The 16,880-nt window shown below is 41.0% G+C and overlaps 1 protein-coding gene and 1 long non-coding RNA gene across 29 annotated transcripts in view; one reads left to right on the plus strand and one right to left on the minus strand.

Moving 5' to 3' along the window:
- The window catches only part of Mecom (MDS1 and EVI1 complex locus), a 555,388-nt gene that overhangs the window by 454,278 nt on the left and 84,230 nt on the right, over positions 1-16,880 (plus strand). For 12 of the 28 annotated variants that reach the window (XM_087618783.1, XM_087618820.1, XM_087618801.1 and 9 more), the window contains exon 1: positions 12,751-13,144. The gene's annotated coding sequence lies outside the window, so the exon portion shown is untranslated. 28 annotated transcript variants of the gene reach the window in all.
- LOC147996208 (uncharacterized) lies at positions 9,218-15,001 on the minus strand. The gene is made up of 3 exons (XR_015674379.1): positions 14,841-15,001; positions 11,323-11,404; positions 9,218-10,450 (listed from the first exon to the last, which is right to left on the minus strand). It is a non-coding gene; the product is annotated as an uncharacterized LOC147996208 (long non-coding RNA).

Here is a 16,880-nt window from a genome sequence, read left to right on the forward strand (position 1 = left end):
TCGTGTCTGTAGTCCTGGTTTATCATAAGCAACCCATCTGCTTCAGCAACCAAGTTGGAACATTCATGTAAGATGAGTTCAGGCCCCATAAACATGACAAGAGATGGATTACGTTTAGTCTTTCTCCATGTTTAACCAACTTAATTTGTTTCCTATGCAGAAGAGGTTCCACATTTACTTAATATATGTTAGCACTTAGAGACATAGCTAGAAACAAGGCGAAGGTCTTAACCTATTCGTAAATAAATGAGAAGATTCCTGTCGGGCAGAAAGAGAGAGAGAGAGAATTTATGTCAAACAATCAGGAATTTAATACATAGTGGTCTTTTAGGATGTCCAATTTGTGTACATACTCTTAAGGCATGATTACGAATAACTTCACTTCCTATAAACAATGTGACTGGGGAAATTACTCACAGATACAACAAAAGGGGGGAAGAAAGGTAAGACACTTTAACTAAAGCCAATAAGTGGATTACTTTCCCTGAAAAGGTTAAAAATGGCAGATTTATTTTTCGCTGCCATAATATTTGTCTTTGTTGGGCCAGCTATCTGAGGTATTCTCCAAGAGACTCGGGGATCACTAAGACGTCACTCTGTGATCCTGGGTTCAAAGATACAGCAGAGCCTGGGGGGAGGCTGTTCTCTTGGTGTGTGGGGACTGGCCAAGCCTTGACTGAAAGCACAGTCTGGTGGCTGAATGGAAGTATGGGTGTTGCTGTAGGGAGAACGCTGATTATACTGGCTTTTTCTTCGCCCTTGTAGAGGTCAAATAGAGGACGTTTTAGTTCAAGCACAAACACCATTCATTTTTCACTCTTCAGGTAAAAGGACTTATGTGATGTTATTAGTGAAAATGTGATTAACTGTTAAAGCAACATAGGTTGTAATGATCTATAAAGCTATTTCTCCCCAAGTTATGGATTCATTGTGTGGCAGCACTAAATATATGTTGTACTAGGATCATGCAAGTCATGAATACTAAAAATAAAAATAAACATATTTCTTTGATGATGATTTATGACTAAACAATTTGAGGCTAATACATTCACATTACGGGATACAAATACAGATGTGACATGACAGAGTGGGGCCTTTAAGACGGACTGCCATTTCTTCAGGAAATATGGGCAGTGCCTCAACTCCATCACAATGTCTGCTATATAATGTTTTGAGAGCCCATGACTGATGTTTCAACTTACAGTGTTTTGGTTACTAAATTCCATACTTAGCAAGAAAATGGTTTCATTAAGCCCCATCGAGGACCTGGAAACCCACATCTAATACATGCGGATATGAGATGCTGTTGGGAATTAACGTACAGAGTTGGTCAAAGAAATTGGGTGGCTTCTCTCAGAGAAGATACTGAGTTTGTAACGGAGCACATGAGCGGTGTCTGGAGGGCAGAGTACCCAGTAAGACCGAGCCACGGGCCATAACATGGTCGTCAGTGGCTCTTCATTGAGCTGTCCAGAATACTTCTGAGAGAACACAAATGTCCTGCTTCTGCAAGGCTGTTCCTCCTTGACATATCATGACAGCCACCTGCAATCATTCTCAGATTGTGCAGCAAAGATAAAGGCTACACAGAACCTGAATCCTGTGTTATTAAGTATTTGTATGTCCGTTTAGTGTGTGTGTGTGTGTGTGTGTGTGTGTGTGTGTGTGTGTGTGCCAGAAGTGACAGTTTGCACCTTAGTTTTTGAGAAAGAGTCTCTCACTAACCTTTGAGTTTAAATATGCAAGGCCGGTTGGCCAGCTGTCTGTCTCTTGCTGTACCACTGAAGTAGCAGGCATAGGCTGCCACACTGGGGTTTCCACATGGCTGCTGTAGACCTGAACTCAGGTCCAGGCTGTGTGGCAAGCACTTTCCCTTCTAAGCTGTCTCCCCACCGCTTGACTTTCATTTTATGTTTCTGTGCCTTCGTGTCCCGTGCATCTTTCAAGACGCAGATGTGCTCTGTGCATCTTTGTTACGTTCACTCTCCCTTATCCCCTACTCTCTTTCATTGCCTGTTACTTCGCCCTCTTTCCCCTCCCCATCCAACCCTGCTCCTTTCTTTCTAAATCAGCATAGAAGGTAAGCTAGCATTGAGTTTATCAACAGTGTTCTCTTGGCATCGCCCATGACTTACTTAGAGGAAAAAGTTTTGTGGTATCAAGAGAGAGCTGCAGCCTCTATGAACGTGAATGAGATGCTCTTACAGTTCCTGTACGGTTTTTTAGTGTTCTTTACTCCAGTTTAAGTGGATGTCTTCCTTTAGCAGCAATCTTTTTCCATCCCCAAGCTATGAATACTATGATAATTATGTGGATACTTGTGTCAGATCATTAACAAGAAGTTAGTAAGGGGAAAGAGGAACAAACAGAAGCTAGCAAAGGCGCAGATATGATTATATGACTCTGAATACTAGACACAGAGGCTGGCACCAGTGCACGTCTCATTTATGGAGCTGATAAGCCAAGCTACCTGGGGCCCGGCACTCTTATGGGGGCAGCATTGTTTTTGAGGATGTAGAGTCTTTTTTTTTTTTTTTGGTTCTTTTTTTTTCGGAGCTGGGGACCGAACCCAGGGCCTTGCGCTTCCTAGGCAAGCGCTCTACCACTGAGCTAAATCCCCAACCCTGAGGATGTAGAGTCTTAAACAACTTCGTCCCACTTTCGGCTCCCACATGCTTTTCTTTGAGAGAAAGCAGTGTGCCTGTTCTCTTGTTCCGTTTCATTTTCTTGGAAAAAAAAAAGGTAATTTGTTGTGGGCCAGCTGAATGGAAATCCTGCTTACTGTAAGCAATTGCTTACTGAAGTTGTGCTCCCTCTCTGCCGTCTTACCCAGAGAACTGCCTCCGTATATTCTTAGTCCACACCCTTGCTTTATTTTTCCAGTCTCCATCTTTTTTTTATTTCAGGGTACTGTTTCAAACGCTAGATCGTGGTTGAGCGGCTGGCAGAGTTTAGCAGCCACCTGCACAAGTAGTTCTACTTCCAGTGGAAGAAAATTTAGCGCACATAAGGGGAAAAGTGTGTGGGGTGTTGGCTTTTGCAGTTGTGTTTGTATTTGTGTCCATTTTCTTGCACATTGATGGATGTTCTGCTAAGTGAAACTTAACTCTTTTGTGAAGAATGAGAAGGAGTCATTTGTTTCCACGTACTCAGTTAAATTGAAGCACTGTAAATGGAGAGATTGATCATGGCCAGGAAGAGACTCTTACAGCCTATCACTTCCGTGAAGGGTGAGAAAGCCCCTCTTGTTCTGGAAACTTCCAGTGTGATTAAATTTCCAGGTCACACTCCCAATTAAACCTGAAAACATCATGCCTGCTGGACTTCCCCGACTGCTTTGGTAGTCAGACTTTTGGGACCCAACAGTAAATACATTTCTTTCCTATTGCTCAAGACCAACTTCAGGTCTCTTAGTTTGACTAAGCTGCCCACACACTACACATGGAATATTGACCTGTACTGCTCTGACAGTGACAAAAGCACCTTAACATCTGCGAGTGAAGGTAGACAACACTGGAGGTAACACCACACTCTAAATCCCACAACAGCCGGGTCCTTACAGAGTTTCTTACAGTCCTTATAGTTCTTATCTAGTTCTTAGAGTCCTTACAGTAGCTTCTTCACCCTTATTTCATCCTTATTCACTATTTTTGTTTCTAGGTTTAGAAGCTGAGTCAGAGCCAAGCGTATGACTGAAGCAAGATCACATACTTAAGCGTACCCCCACATAGGTTTCTAACTCAGTCATCTTGTGAGGAGGTGCTCACCAGTTGATACTGTTTTATTTAGACATAAAGGTTACAGGCACTCACAGAATACAGCTATGCCCTTATTCTATCTAAGAAGATAAATTATCAAGATAAACACAAGATTTCTTTTCAAACCTATTCCAAGAGCAAACGGAGCATTGAAGAAACTTCGTGTGATGTATAAGCACCATAGGCTCACAAGGTAAAGGCCTGAGTGAAAAAGCCGTGAGCTTGTGCCGATACCGAGCCGAGAGGCACATCTTCCTTCCTTCCCTCCTATCTTTTGTTCTGTTCTATTCGCTCCTCCTTCTTTCTCTAGAATCTGAGTCCATATCTGACTCATTCACTGCTCATCTAAGAAGCTATTAGGGAAAAGCCACAACTAAGTCGGGCTCCTTCTCTGTTCTCAGAAGGACTTCTGAGAGAGACATTTCAGTGCACAAGTGGGGCGCCTCACAGTGAAGGCAAAAATATAATAGACACAGAGGATGGCTGAGTAGAATTCAGATCTCAAGAAAGCATAGGTTCCTCTAAGGAAGCAGAAACCATCGCTTGAAGGACATTGCAGCTTACAACAAAGGGGCACGAGACAGCGGCAGAAAACCCTATCTGGACATCACCTCCTAAATGAGAAAGGGCCCTGAGCTGGCAGTTGTATGGCTGTAGTAAGGCGGGGTGCACTGTGATAGAAGGTGAAGTCAAATTTGTTAAAGGAAAACTGAATTCTAAAGCTTAGAGGTTTGTAAAATACAATTAGGAGCTAAGCAGGTTGTAAGATAATACGTTTCAATCATAACGACATTATCTAGGGTGGCAAATCGTAGAACGATAATCCTGATATAACAGATACAGGTTGTGAACCATCTTGGTGCCTGTTGGGAGGAAGAAGAGGTCAATGAGTTGGTAGCATCTCTCTGAGGCACTGCCTTTTTACATAAATATTGTTTATTTATTATCAAAATAAACACCAGATTTCTTTTAAAACCTATTCTAGGAAGAAAATGATCATAGAAAAAACTTGGTATTTACTTTTAGTGTTTATCCCATTGCAACTTTTTGTTGGCCAATGTTGCTTACAAATGTCAGAGGTCACACTGACTGAGGACCTGAGTCCAGGCTCTTTGTTTTCCTTCAAGATTCTTTACTAATGATGCTTTTAGGTAGCCAGATCTCAGCTCTTCTTTCTTCTGCCATATCTTCATTTTTCAGGGTTCTCCTAACAATACTATTTATTTTGCTACTAAAGAGTCTTAAGCAAGTATCTTAGCCTCTAACTCTTCAATTCTGTCCCCTGGCATCCTTACCTGAGTACCTGGTTCCACTTCAAATGAGGGGGAATGCATTTGTCTTTCCTTCCCCCTGATTCCCACTGGTAATAGATTCATCCTTTACCCTAAGTTAAAACTCAAAGCTCTACCTCAGCTTCCTATATTCCCTTTTCAACAATTTGCCAAATTGAATTTCCTAAGCCCAAGGATGTTTTCTACTTTTGCTTGATTCTCTAAAAACCACACACCTTATCTTTAATTAGTCCCAAGATGGCCAGGAAGAGCTCATGAAATGGTTCCCCTTCTCTTCAAGAACACCCTCCAAAACATCACACATGGGAGACCTCTGCATTTCCTCACCACAGTCTGCTTGTTGCCCACTGTCCACAGACAGGTTTTAACTCTTTTCTACCCAGACTCAGTGCCCCTTGAGACACATTCTGGGGTAACCAGCTGGGGAGAGGAAGGCCAATGGATCAACCTCCCAACCCCCACCTATTTCTCACCTGACACGGTAATGTTTGTCACTCATTTCCTTTTGCTGGATTTGTGTGAGACGTACTTTGCTATAAAAATAGGCATCTGGAAGCCAACACCCCAGTCTGGCATGCACCATTGGGGATTAAGATCCAACCTCTCTTCAGAGCTGGTTTTCCTCTTCCACCCCCCTGAGAGTTCTGGGAGCCCTGCACCAGTCTACCACAGAATTCCTTGTTTATATGCTTTCTTCTCTGAAGTTCATGGCCATGCTCAGTGTCTCTGCTTTGTCTACAGAGAGGATCTCTGATGTTCACATCCAAATCTTTCTCTCACAGCTGACCCAAAGAAAACCTAAAGAAAGCCATTTAGTAAAAAGTCTCTTCTACAGTTTCTAATGCACGGGCTACCACCAGCTTGGCGCGGCACCTGTGGTGAAGGAAATGTTGTAGTTAAGTTGCACCCTGGCTCCTCCTCCTGCCACTATGGTGGCTGAGATGTCAAAGTCAAATAATGATCCCTAAGGAGAAAAATAGCATTAACTCTATCTGAGGTGTTTAAGATGATCAATTTTCAAATTTCGTTTTAGTATTTTGAGACAGGATTTTGTATACATCAACTTGGTCTTGACTTCACTATGGAGTGGAGGTTGTCCTTAAACCCATGAGTCTCCTACCTCAGTTCCCCTGAATTCCAGGCATGATCCATCATGTTAGGCTAAGATGATTGCATTTAAAGTCACATGCAGATTCAATCAAAAGAGGGAAAGCTGGAGCCACAGGGGGAGGGGTAGGGGATTTCCAGAATCGTAAGCTATGTGCTCTATTGGAGAATGCAGATTGACTGCTGGACTGCTGAGAAGGTAGAACGTGTCTCAGGAGAGTGGGAGGCTGTAGTGTTTGTTCCCTTCCATGGCAGTGAGTGTATTCCCCATTGCCCTACCCTGGGAGTTTGGCTCCTAGAACCAGATCAACTATTTACCTCTGCCAGCCCTCTCCCATCTTGTTCTAAAGTAGAAGTGAGAGACGATAACCTGCCCTTGTGAACATGTGCAGTAAGTGTGTCAGGCATTTTGATAGCCTCTGCTTCAGGAGATGATGCTCCTGAGAATGCACAAGACAAGTGTGCTGCTGGGTGCTGGTAATCTGTCACCTCCTTGAGGAGACCTGTGAGGCTCAGGCAAGTCCATTTGGCTGCACAGAGACTCCTGGGTAAGATGTTGTAGACCCAGTGCAGGATTTAAATTCATTTGACTCCAAAGCCTGACATCATCTTCATTAATCCCTGAACCTTGACAAGTTCTATTTCATTAAAAAAAATCTAAACTGATATTCACCTGTGATCAGGTAACAGATTTGTACTGTGTAAATATGAGGAAAGTTACAAGAGGAATCAACTCTTTAGACCCAAGGCTCACCTCTCTGAGCACCAGAGCTTCTCGCTGTTGTCGTTAAACATGAAAGCTCATCTAAAAATCCAACTTCTGTAGGCCAGACAGTCTGTGTGTCATCATGAGTTTCTAAAATCAGAGTACACACTGGCACCAAGTGGCTTTAAGAAGAGTGTACAAACATTGGTAAGTGGGCTGCCCCGGGGTCTCCCGAGTTAAAGCCCCTCTTAGCCACTCTCATGAGTTCTTGGTTGAGTCCCCACAGATGTGCACTCACAGCTGACTTTGCTGTTTCAAGCATCTTGGATCTCTCATGTTTTTTTTTTTTTCAAACTGTGATCCATGGCCCTCACACATCTAAACAGGGATTCAGTTTCAAAGCACAGATTTCTGAACCTAACCTGAGATGTGTCACCTTAGAACATTCAAGAGTAAGCCCCAAGAAACTGCTCCTTAGTTCTGTGAAAACAATGCTGGGGACAGGAGTGTGGTAGGTCTTTTGGAAGAGAAAAAAAGGTGTTAATACAGATGTTTAAAGGATTTGGGCACCTTAATACTTGCCCTTTAGCCAAGGATGTTCCATGATAATGAATCGTAGCATCTCTGCCCTGTGAGTGTGTAAATGTGTGGGTATTGTTCCAGCATCTCTGCCCTGTGAGTGTGTAAATGTATGGACATTGTTCCAGCATCTCTGCCCTGTGAGTGTGTAAATGTGTGGGTATTGTTCCAGCATCTCTGCCCTGTGAGTGTGTAAATGTATGGACATTGTTCCAGCATCTCTGCCCTGTGAGGGTGTAACTGTGTGGGCACTGTTTAAATACCTCTGACACTTGCAGGATGACTCTCTTCCCACTGCCTTTATTTTCTTGTTTAGATTCATTTGTCATTGTCGTGTAGAGAATATATGTACACACAGTTCTACTCCCCAAGCAAGTCCTCTTTCGAGCAGAGATGACACACATTCCTTACTATTTATTTAATTCTCAGGACGCCCTGCCTAAGAGCATCTTAAACAGATGTGTAAGATCACCTTGTCTTACACAGACATGAGAAACCGAGTCTGAGGTAGATCATTTTATGTTCCTGGGTCACAGATGCAGGGATCTAGATTTGGGACTCCAGCTTTACCCTTCCCCGCATCTTTATCTTGCCTTTTCCCATTGCATCAGCTGCTTTATCATATGAACTGCTAACACGACAGATACAGACATAGCTAGGGTCACCTTTCCACCTGGTCTTCTGAGACAGGGTCTCTGGGATGCTTTATGAATCCTCACTTTATCCTGAGGAGGAGATGAAAATGGAGTAAATTTTGAGGGACAATTGAAAAGTAAAATAAAGAGTACCTTCATGTATGTGGTACTTGCACATACATATATATGCACATATTTATGCAGGTGTGATTTCGTATGCTCACATGCACACATGCACACAACATGCTCCCATGTAGAAGTACATGTGAGGTGTCTTTTTTTACTCCATTGATTTATCTGTTTACTTGTTCATTTGTTTGTTTATGGATGGGTTTTCTCGCTGAATCAGCAGCTTGTCATTTAGCTAGCCAGATAGCCCCTAGGATCTGCCTGCCCTTGTGAACTCTCCTCCCACCAGGCCTAGGGTAACAGGTGAATATTGCCATGTTTTTCCCAGTATCTCCAGTAGTCCTCAGGCTCTAAACTCAGGTCCTAATACTTGTACAGTATCTACTGAGCTATCTCCCCAGCCCCATGCTAACACTTTTGTTTAATCAAGTCACTCCCTTAATTAGTAGCTGGTGTGTGAAGCTAAGAAATCCACTCTGGCCAGTTTTCTGTTCATAGTGACCAATGGGACCACTGCAGACAGAAACATTTTTTATCTGCATTGCAGATAAGGTTCCTTAACAGTAGGCACTGGCCACATGTGGCTAGTGGGACTGAGAAACTCATTTTCATCTTAATTAATGTTTCTATTCGAATAACCGCACGCTGCTGGTAGCTTCCCTACTAAGCTGCATAGGTTCAGATAAAGGTAGAGGGAGACAGTGAGTGGCTAGGGATTCTAGTCAGGAGCCATCTTGCCTGTCTAACTGTTGAATCCATTGTCTGAGTGACTGGCTGCTCATCTCTAATTTTCAGTCCCTAAGTATCAAGGGGCCATAACAAAATAACAACAGTATATTGATTCCAAGTTAGATGTAGCAATTTCCTCAATAGTTTTGTGTCAAAATAGCACAGCGTCTCCTCATGGTGAGTGTTACTGTAGCTACCTGTTAAGACAACTATTCCTGTTCTTTGGTTTTACAATCAGAATAAATTCCAATTGACTTACATGATACCTGTTTTCATATTTTTAAAGTAAACTTTGGAATCTCTTTGATTAAAATTTTGCCACGTGGACACACAAACACACACACACACACTCACACACACACACACACACTGATATGTGTGATGTTATATTAATATTGACATCGAACCTGTGAAGCCTTTTCACTTAATGCTAACTAATTCTAATTCTAGCAATTGAACAAATTGAAAGTTTAGCTACCTTGGCAAGCCTCAGCATAGAAAGGCTTTGTAAACCACTACACAAATCCTTTTCCTAGTGGGAGCATGCTTCCACCCAAGGTCTAAAGCACTATAGATAGAAGAAAAGAGAAGTAACGAATTGCCTCCTTACTCTGACTAGATTATTCGTTCTACACCATGGCAAAACTAGAAAAATCAAAGAAAGTTCCTTAAGCCACATACCAAACTGGTTCCCAAGTTTCCCTTTTCCTTCAGTATTGTGAGTCAGAGCTGATCACTTGGTCAGGGAGTCACCTCAGCACAGACAGCTCACAGGCCTAGCTCTATGCTGGATGGCAAGAGACTAGAGAGGGACCCATGGGGGTGGCAGGTGGGACCCAGAAGCCGCCACACTACCTATAAAAATTGTATGGCTCCTTGGTCAGTCAGTGTTAAAAAAGTGACCTATTGCTCAATGGAAGGGAAGCTAGCATGTCCTGTTTTAAAATACATGCCTATAATGACTTGAGTTGGAAGAGATTGCTGAGGAAAAGGGAAAACAGCGAGTTTCCCTGAAGTGCTGTTTATCATGGCTGCAGTCAGTGTCTGTATTTGTCCAAAAAGGTGTGGAGTATCAACCTCGCCAGTTAATTGAAAAGCAATTCTATCCTTTCAAGCACTTTTGGTGGCACAGTATGGAGACACCCTTATTGTTACGACCGTGTTTAACTGTTGACTCTGTTGGTTTTATGATTCAAAGGGGCCCCACCTATTGTTTCAGAGGTCAAGGAGTTGTTGGACAGCATTTCATCTGTACTGTAGCCGGTCAGTCACAGTCTTTCTGCGTAAGCAAACAGTGCAGCATCAGGGCTGGAAACAGGTATCCCACACACCCCAGCAAATTTCAAATGACTTGAGGTTAACCGTTCCTTGTTGACTGGCTTTGCCATTCCTAAAGTCTCCCTTAACACAGTCACACGGAGAATGGGAGTGTAGGGTGTCCTTTGACATTAGAGTCTGAAGGGTTATTTCAGAGTACAGGTCTTCTATGGTCTGCAGGAGATGTTTAAATGTAGGCTGTGAAGAAAGGCATGGGTGGCACAAGAGAGGTATAAATAATAATAACCACAATTAAAAACAGCAATGTACAGATAACTTTGAACACTCATTTTCTGAAAAAGTGAACTCTTTTAAGACGATTGTATCTTTCCAAGTAGATGTCAGAGATTATTTTATTACCCTATTGATTTTCCTAATGTCTGAACACATTTATGCTTATAACTAATAAGTACTAAATAAGTAATGTAGGCATAGTATGTCGGAAACTGAAATTCTCATGTCATCCAGAAGACTAATTTAATGACTAATTCTGACTAATGAGAATGTCTTTGACACTGTGCACAGCAAGAGGTGTGCAGTGTCCAAAGATTAGCAACCTCATTAAAGGCATAGTTATATATAGTTCAGAGAATAGTTACAATTTTCTTTGAGGTACTAGCAGACATTTGGTTACTGTAACCTATTATCTATATGCCCTGGGTTGGGTTAAAGTATCTGGAATGGGAAAGGGAGTATGAATGAGTGGAGGAAGTTGGAGAATCTTTGTTATAGGTGAGGAGGATGTCGGTAAAACATGAAGACACTAGAGATAGAAAGGAATCACAGACTCGGGATTAGTATACAAGTCCTGCCGCTCCAACTCCAAATGCTTCATCTAGCCATTAAAGGTGGTACAAAAGAAGAGATCGTTTGTCTGTTTTACATGCCTGGGGATTAAAATGGTGTTTTCTGCCTGTTTTGCTGTGGGCAGAGTCGTGCTTCACTTTGTAAGGAATGGGCTCCAGTGGTTGTTTGCTCAGGCCCTGGCATAATTCCCAGGAGGCAGCATGTTCTTCTGTTTAATTTTAAGTACCAGGTGTCAGCTTGGAAAGAAAGAAGACGGAACTGACCTTGTCTTGTGCTGTTCGACTGCTTTCTCCCAACATGCCTTCAGCTGGATGCTACTACATATTCTCAGATAAACTGTCATTCCTGAGAAGGTGCAAGGAAACACTGTTTAGCAATGTAATCCTTTACCTTGGCTTAGGATAGAATACATCTTTTAAAAATAGTTTATAATTGAATGATTGCTGATATCCCTAATGGTTTAGGGAGAAAATTATTTCTGTCTTGATTTTCATTTTTTAAAGATGTTTCCACTCCTGGATTCTCTTCCATTGTGTCCTTTAAAAACATCTTTCCACATAGCCATTGCAGCAATCCAAATAATCTGGAAGGCATCCTCTGTAGTCTGATATCATGTGTCCATTGAAGTCCATGGAGTATGATATCTGCATGCAAGGAAAATGTGCCTGGGGCAGGGCTGCCAACTTGAACAAAACTTACTTCTGTGTTAATTTCATATCTAATATGAGCCAGCAACAAAGATTCACAAGACTGTTTTTCTGATCTTGAAAATCGTAGGGTTTACTTGTAATTAGATAGGTAGAGAGACAGACAAGACAAATAGGGAGACAGATAAATAGGCAGATAGGAAGATAAATAGTGATTTTTTTAAAAAGAAAACATTGATAAACTTATACCCAAAAGGTCATGGAAACATAGAAAAATGCCCAATCATTGTGAGTTTGGAAATTTTGTTACCTATTCCTAGGGACAAAACATTTCAAATGTGAACCATGAGTCAGTTAAGTATGTAACCAATAGAAACAACATAAAGGGCGTCATGGTAAGCCAGGATATACTTGTTAAAACAGGGACTCAGAGCATAACCGCTAAGGTGAACTTGAGCTTTTATATTCCAGTCAGTCCTTAGAGAATGTCTAATAGGAAGGGGGCAACCAGAGCTTGATAAGATGCTAGTGACCACATGGAGTGCCATGCAAAGTTCTCTGACCTTCTTGCCTGTCAGTGTGTTGGGCAAGGACATAAAGCAAAGTTGTGTGTGTGTGTGTGTGTCTTCATGTCTATGTGTGCATGTGTATGTTATCTATATGTGTATCTGTATGTGTTTGTGTCTATGTGTGTCTGTGTCTATGTGTGTATGTGTGTTCTCTGCATGTGTGTCTGTGTGTGTCTGTGTGTCTCTTTGTGTCCCTATGTGTGTGTGTGTGTGTGTGTGTGTGTGTGTGTGTGTGCGCGCGCGCGCGCGCGCATTTTCCTTGCAATATGGAGCTGAGACTGAACCCAGGACCTTGTACATTCCAGACAAGTACTGTCCTACTGAACTAATTCCCTAGCCCCCAGGGTTTGCCTTTTATTCAAGCTAAGTCATCTCAGCTGGAGACATGGGTTAAATGAAGTGGGTATTTATGCAAGAAGCTAGGTGTGCTGTTTGATGTGGAAAAAGATAAGTAAGAGTGAGAGGCAGATGACATGAGAGCTGCTTGGAAAATGTCACCAACAGGCCTTGGGAACTAGCTGAATTTGGGACTGGAGAGAAACACTGAGGCTAATCAGGTAGCAGCCGGAGAAAGAAGGTACAAACATTTTTCAGAGTTGGCAAGTTGAACTTAGATACCTCTGGGACAACTGGATGAACCAGTTTGAGGTTCAGAAGGAAGCCTGTGGTTAGAGGTATTGTCAGTGAGTTATCAGCATAGGGAAGGAGAAAAGATTATAGCTTTGGGAGTGGTTGAATAGAACCCAGCAGGCATGTTAAAGGAAGAATAGACTGAGGACTAATCCTTGGGAAAAACCCAGTCTGTCCCCAGCAATTGGAGAAGATGACTTCGGGTGAACCTTCTGAAAGTGAATCCAGAAAAGTAGAAGGTAAGTCAGGAGAGGGTGGGTCACGACTGCCAGTGAGGGAGGATCTCAGGAAGTAGCATCAAATATCATTTTAATATATTTTAGGTTTGTTTGTATGTTCCTTTATGAATGCACTTTCTGAGAATGGATACAGGAATGCACGAATACATCCAAAGACTTTATAAATTAGAGTAAACTTGAAAAACCCATTTGCATATGACTAGAGTATCACAATCCTTTAACTGATTATTAAATAGTATATAGTTCATAAATGTCTTCATCTACAATGTTACTTGGTATTTAATGAGTGTAGTTAGGATAAACATCAAGACCTTAGGACTCTCCATTTTCTTTGATCATAGACACCAAAGCAAGTTGAATCCCAGCGGCTTAACAAGACAAGCTCCTGAGAGCTGAAGGACTTGCTCCAGAGCACGGCGTTCTTGGTCTTGTGACCCACCAGAAGCCCAGACATGACTGTTCCACACCCACTTAGGCTATAGCCACAAAAATCTGGGCATACATACGTCTGCTATTTTACCTCCCCCTTAGCCATTGTTGTTCAAAATCATGAATTTCTTATGGTGCAATGATGACATTATCAACTACCAGTTTAATGTAATCCGTTTTTCCACATTTCAGGCCTTTGGAAAAATAACTTGCAGATACAAATTATTTCCTGTGAAATTGAGTTTATTTATAGGCTAGTCGCTATATGCTTAGGTCTTCAATTATATCTACATGGGTTCGCCTAGGAATACATAAAGTGAAAGTCCATACACAATGGAGAGAAAGAAAATGAACTGACATTTGTTGGAGTTTTGTATATCATTTAGAAACAGTATTCCAAACAAAAGACAACAATCTCTAGAAGTTTAAATCCATGGCATCAGAGGTGGTCAGGTGTTATTTCTTAATACAAGGAATTTGCTGTCTAGGTAGCAATAAGCATTAGTTATATTTCTACATCAGGGTAACTCAAGGACAAACTTTTCATTGTAACTTTTGCATATATCCCCTTAGAAAACCATCTAGTTTCCCTTTGTCTCATTCTTCAATACTTCCTTTGTTTATTTCTTTTGTCTTGTGTCCCACTTCTGATGCATTGAATGTTGGTTTAATTTCTGATTTCCCACTCCAGAATGACCTAGTCTTTTCCTATTTGTGTTTCCCAGGAACTTTCTATTTTGTGAGAACTAATTCTCTTTCCTCCCCTGAGAAAACTGAAGTCCAAGTCCTTGCTTACCACCTCTTCCCCTACATGGTAATTATTTGAACCTTCCAGGTCAGTCTCCCTGTCTCTCCTAATGGCCCTTGCCATTTTACAATGGCTGAGAGGGCCTTGTCCTATTTTTATCATCTGCCTTAGAATAACAGGGCACAAGTTTTTGATAAAAGCTCATTAAATAAATGATGTCTTACAACAGTCATTTATTTTACTTGAAATTAGTTTCATTTCATTTTGGACGAATTTCTAAACAATGTTTAAAGACAATTTTACTCTACTGTAAGAGAAAAATGGTAATAATATAATGTTGAAGAGTTTTAAAAGTTATTTTAATTGGCACAAATACACAAATTGTATAATATATAAAATATATATGGTAACAATATTGTGATATGTGTATATGTTGCATATTGTTTGAATCAGGCTCAGCATACTTTAGTTTTGAAACATTTGTCATATATTCATGGTGAAAGCATTCAGATTACTTACTTTAACTTTTTGCTGTCTAGAATCTCCGTCCTGTAAAGAAGCATGCAGACCATCTTGCGCCCTTAACTGTGTCTTAGTACTAACCAATCCACCAGTCTCATTCTTACTTTACCCCCCTCCCCCCAGCCTCTGATACCTACTGTTCTGTTTTCAACTTCTATGGGACAAAATATGTTAAAGAGCTTTATAACTGTCATAAAACAGTATTGCCAACTGTCATTTCATCCCACGTGTACCGTGTATAGACTATATGCCAACCTCCTGATGAGGCAGTAAAAGAGGCAGGTGAATGAAAAGGACCCCCTTCCAAGAAGAATGTCTAATATGTTATACGGGGAATGAAAATCTGATGGACAATATTGGATTATCATTGATCAATAATGGTTTTCTTCTTGATATCCAACACCTTTGTCATTACATAGGTTGCAAACATATCTAACAGAAAAAGAAAATAGCCCTTTGCTTAGACCATCTTTTTCTCTCTCACACCTTTACTATTATTTCTGTTCTGCAAAAAAAGCTATTTTATGGTAGAAAATTGGCATGTGTACACTTAGGAGATTATGTCTAAGAGACATTGCATTCATACAAGGAATATGAAAGCATATAGAGACAGAAAAGCAGGAAATTTTGGAATTACATTTGAAAACTGGCTGCTAATCTAATAGCATTGAAAGCAGAACATCTACTTTGGAGTTTTATCATATATGCCCAAACTCAATTGTTGGTTTGTTGTATATTGTTTAAAGTGTTTATATTTCATGTTTTTATGTATATGGTATGTGAGGAGATTTCCCACTCCTTATGTGTGGTATGTTTGTGTTGTGTGGTTGTGTATATATGTGTAGGTGGTTGGTTGTATGTGTGGTGTGTGCTTGTTTGTGTGTTATATGAGGTACATATGTGTGTTGCACGTTCGTGGTGCTGTATATCAAATTCAGGACATTTTTTTGCACATGTTGACAAATGACCTACCCATGGACTACATCCTGAGCCCTTATAATTCATGAACTGGACACCCCTCTCAAGATTTAGAATTGAATTCAAAATGGAGAATCTAAGAGTTTCCAATGTTTGCCATCTCCTAGTGGAAGAGGAAACAGTAAATAGAACTGCAAATGCAACTATATGTTTCTTGAAGAAAAATAAGCTCATGGATTTTGATGTTTAATCCACTTCTGAGTCTCATGGTGTACTCTCCTTAAATAATCAAAGGGGGGGGAAAGGTGCTCAGATATGCTTTGTGTTTGAGCACCCACTTTCCCCACTCCCGTGGGAACTACTGTGGGTGTCCATCCTTGCAAAGCTTTGTAGAATTTGGCTCAGAATGAGACCTGTTGACTCACAATGTCAACCAGAGAAGTAACCATAGCTCTAGCTACTTTCTGCCGGATGAAATTCCATAAATACATATTTTCATTATATAACTCCTGATTATATATTATATATAACAATAATATGTACACATTAGTACACATTTTGTTACACAAGAGAGTGTGTATTTGAGTTGGATTGTCCTCTGACTTGCTACAATTAAGTTTGCTCTAATTTGAGAGTGAGTTCTGAGAAATGAAATGCTTTGGATTGGCTTTTAAAGTCTGACTGAGGATAGGTAATTCAATGACTTAAATAGATATGTAAATCAACAGAAATAAAGACAGTGCTCAGCTCAGAGGGGCTTGTAATGCTAGGCATGTGTTTGGAAAAATGTCTGTGACAGTCTGGTGATTCCATTACCCGTATGGACAGCACAAATGGCTAAATACAATTACTTCTTCTCACCAGATGCTACCTTGCTCTTCTGTTTATCTGGCTAAGATTCGTTTCTTTCCTATGCAACAAAAGGAAACAAAACCAAGAGCCCTGCCTTTATCTGGAACTGACTAGAGCAAAGTATCCAGTTGCTACTTCATGTTTGTTAGGTCAAACTTCTGAGAAGCTGACTACAGAAGTTAGGGTAACTCATGGAAACTAGACTGCTTGCTCTCACTCTTCTACACATCATTTTATACTTTAGAATCCTGTTTTAAAGATTTCTGC

Source organism: Rattus norvegicus, chromosome 2 (genome assembly GCF_021556685.1).
Source record: "Rattus norvegicus strain SHRSP/BbbUtx chromosome 2, alternate assembly SHRSP_T2T, whole genome shotgun sequence".
Lineage (NCBI taxonomy): Eukaryota > Metazoa > Chordata > Mammalia > Rodentia > Muridae > Rattus > Rattus norvegicus.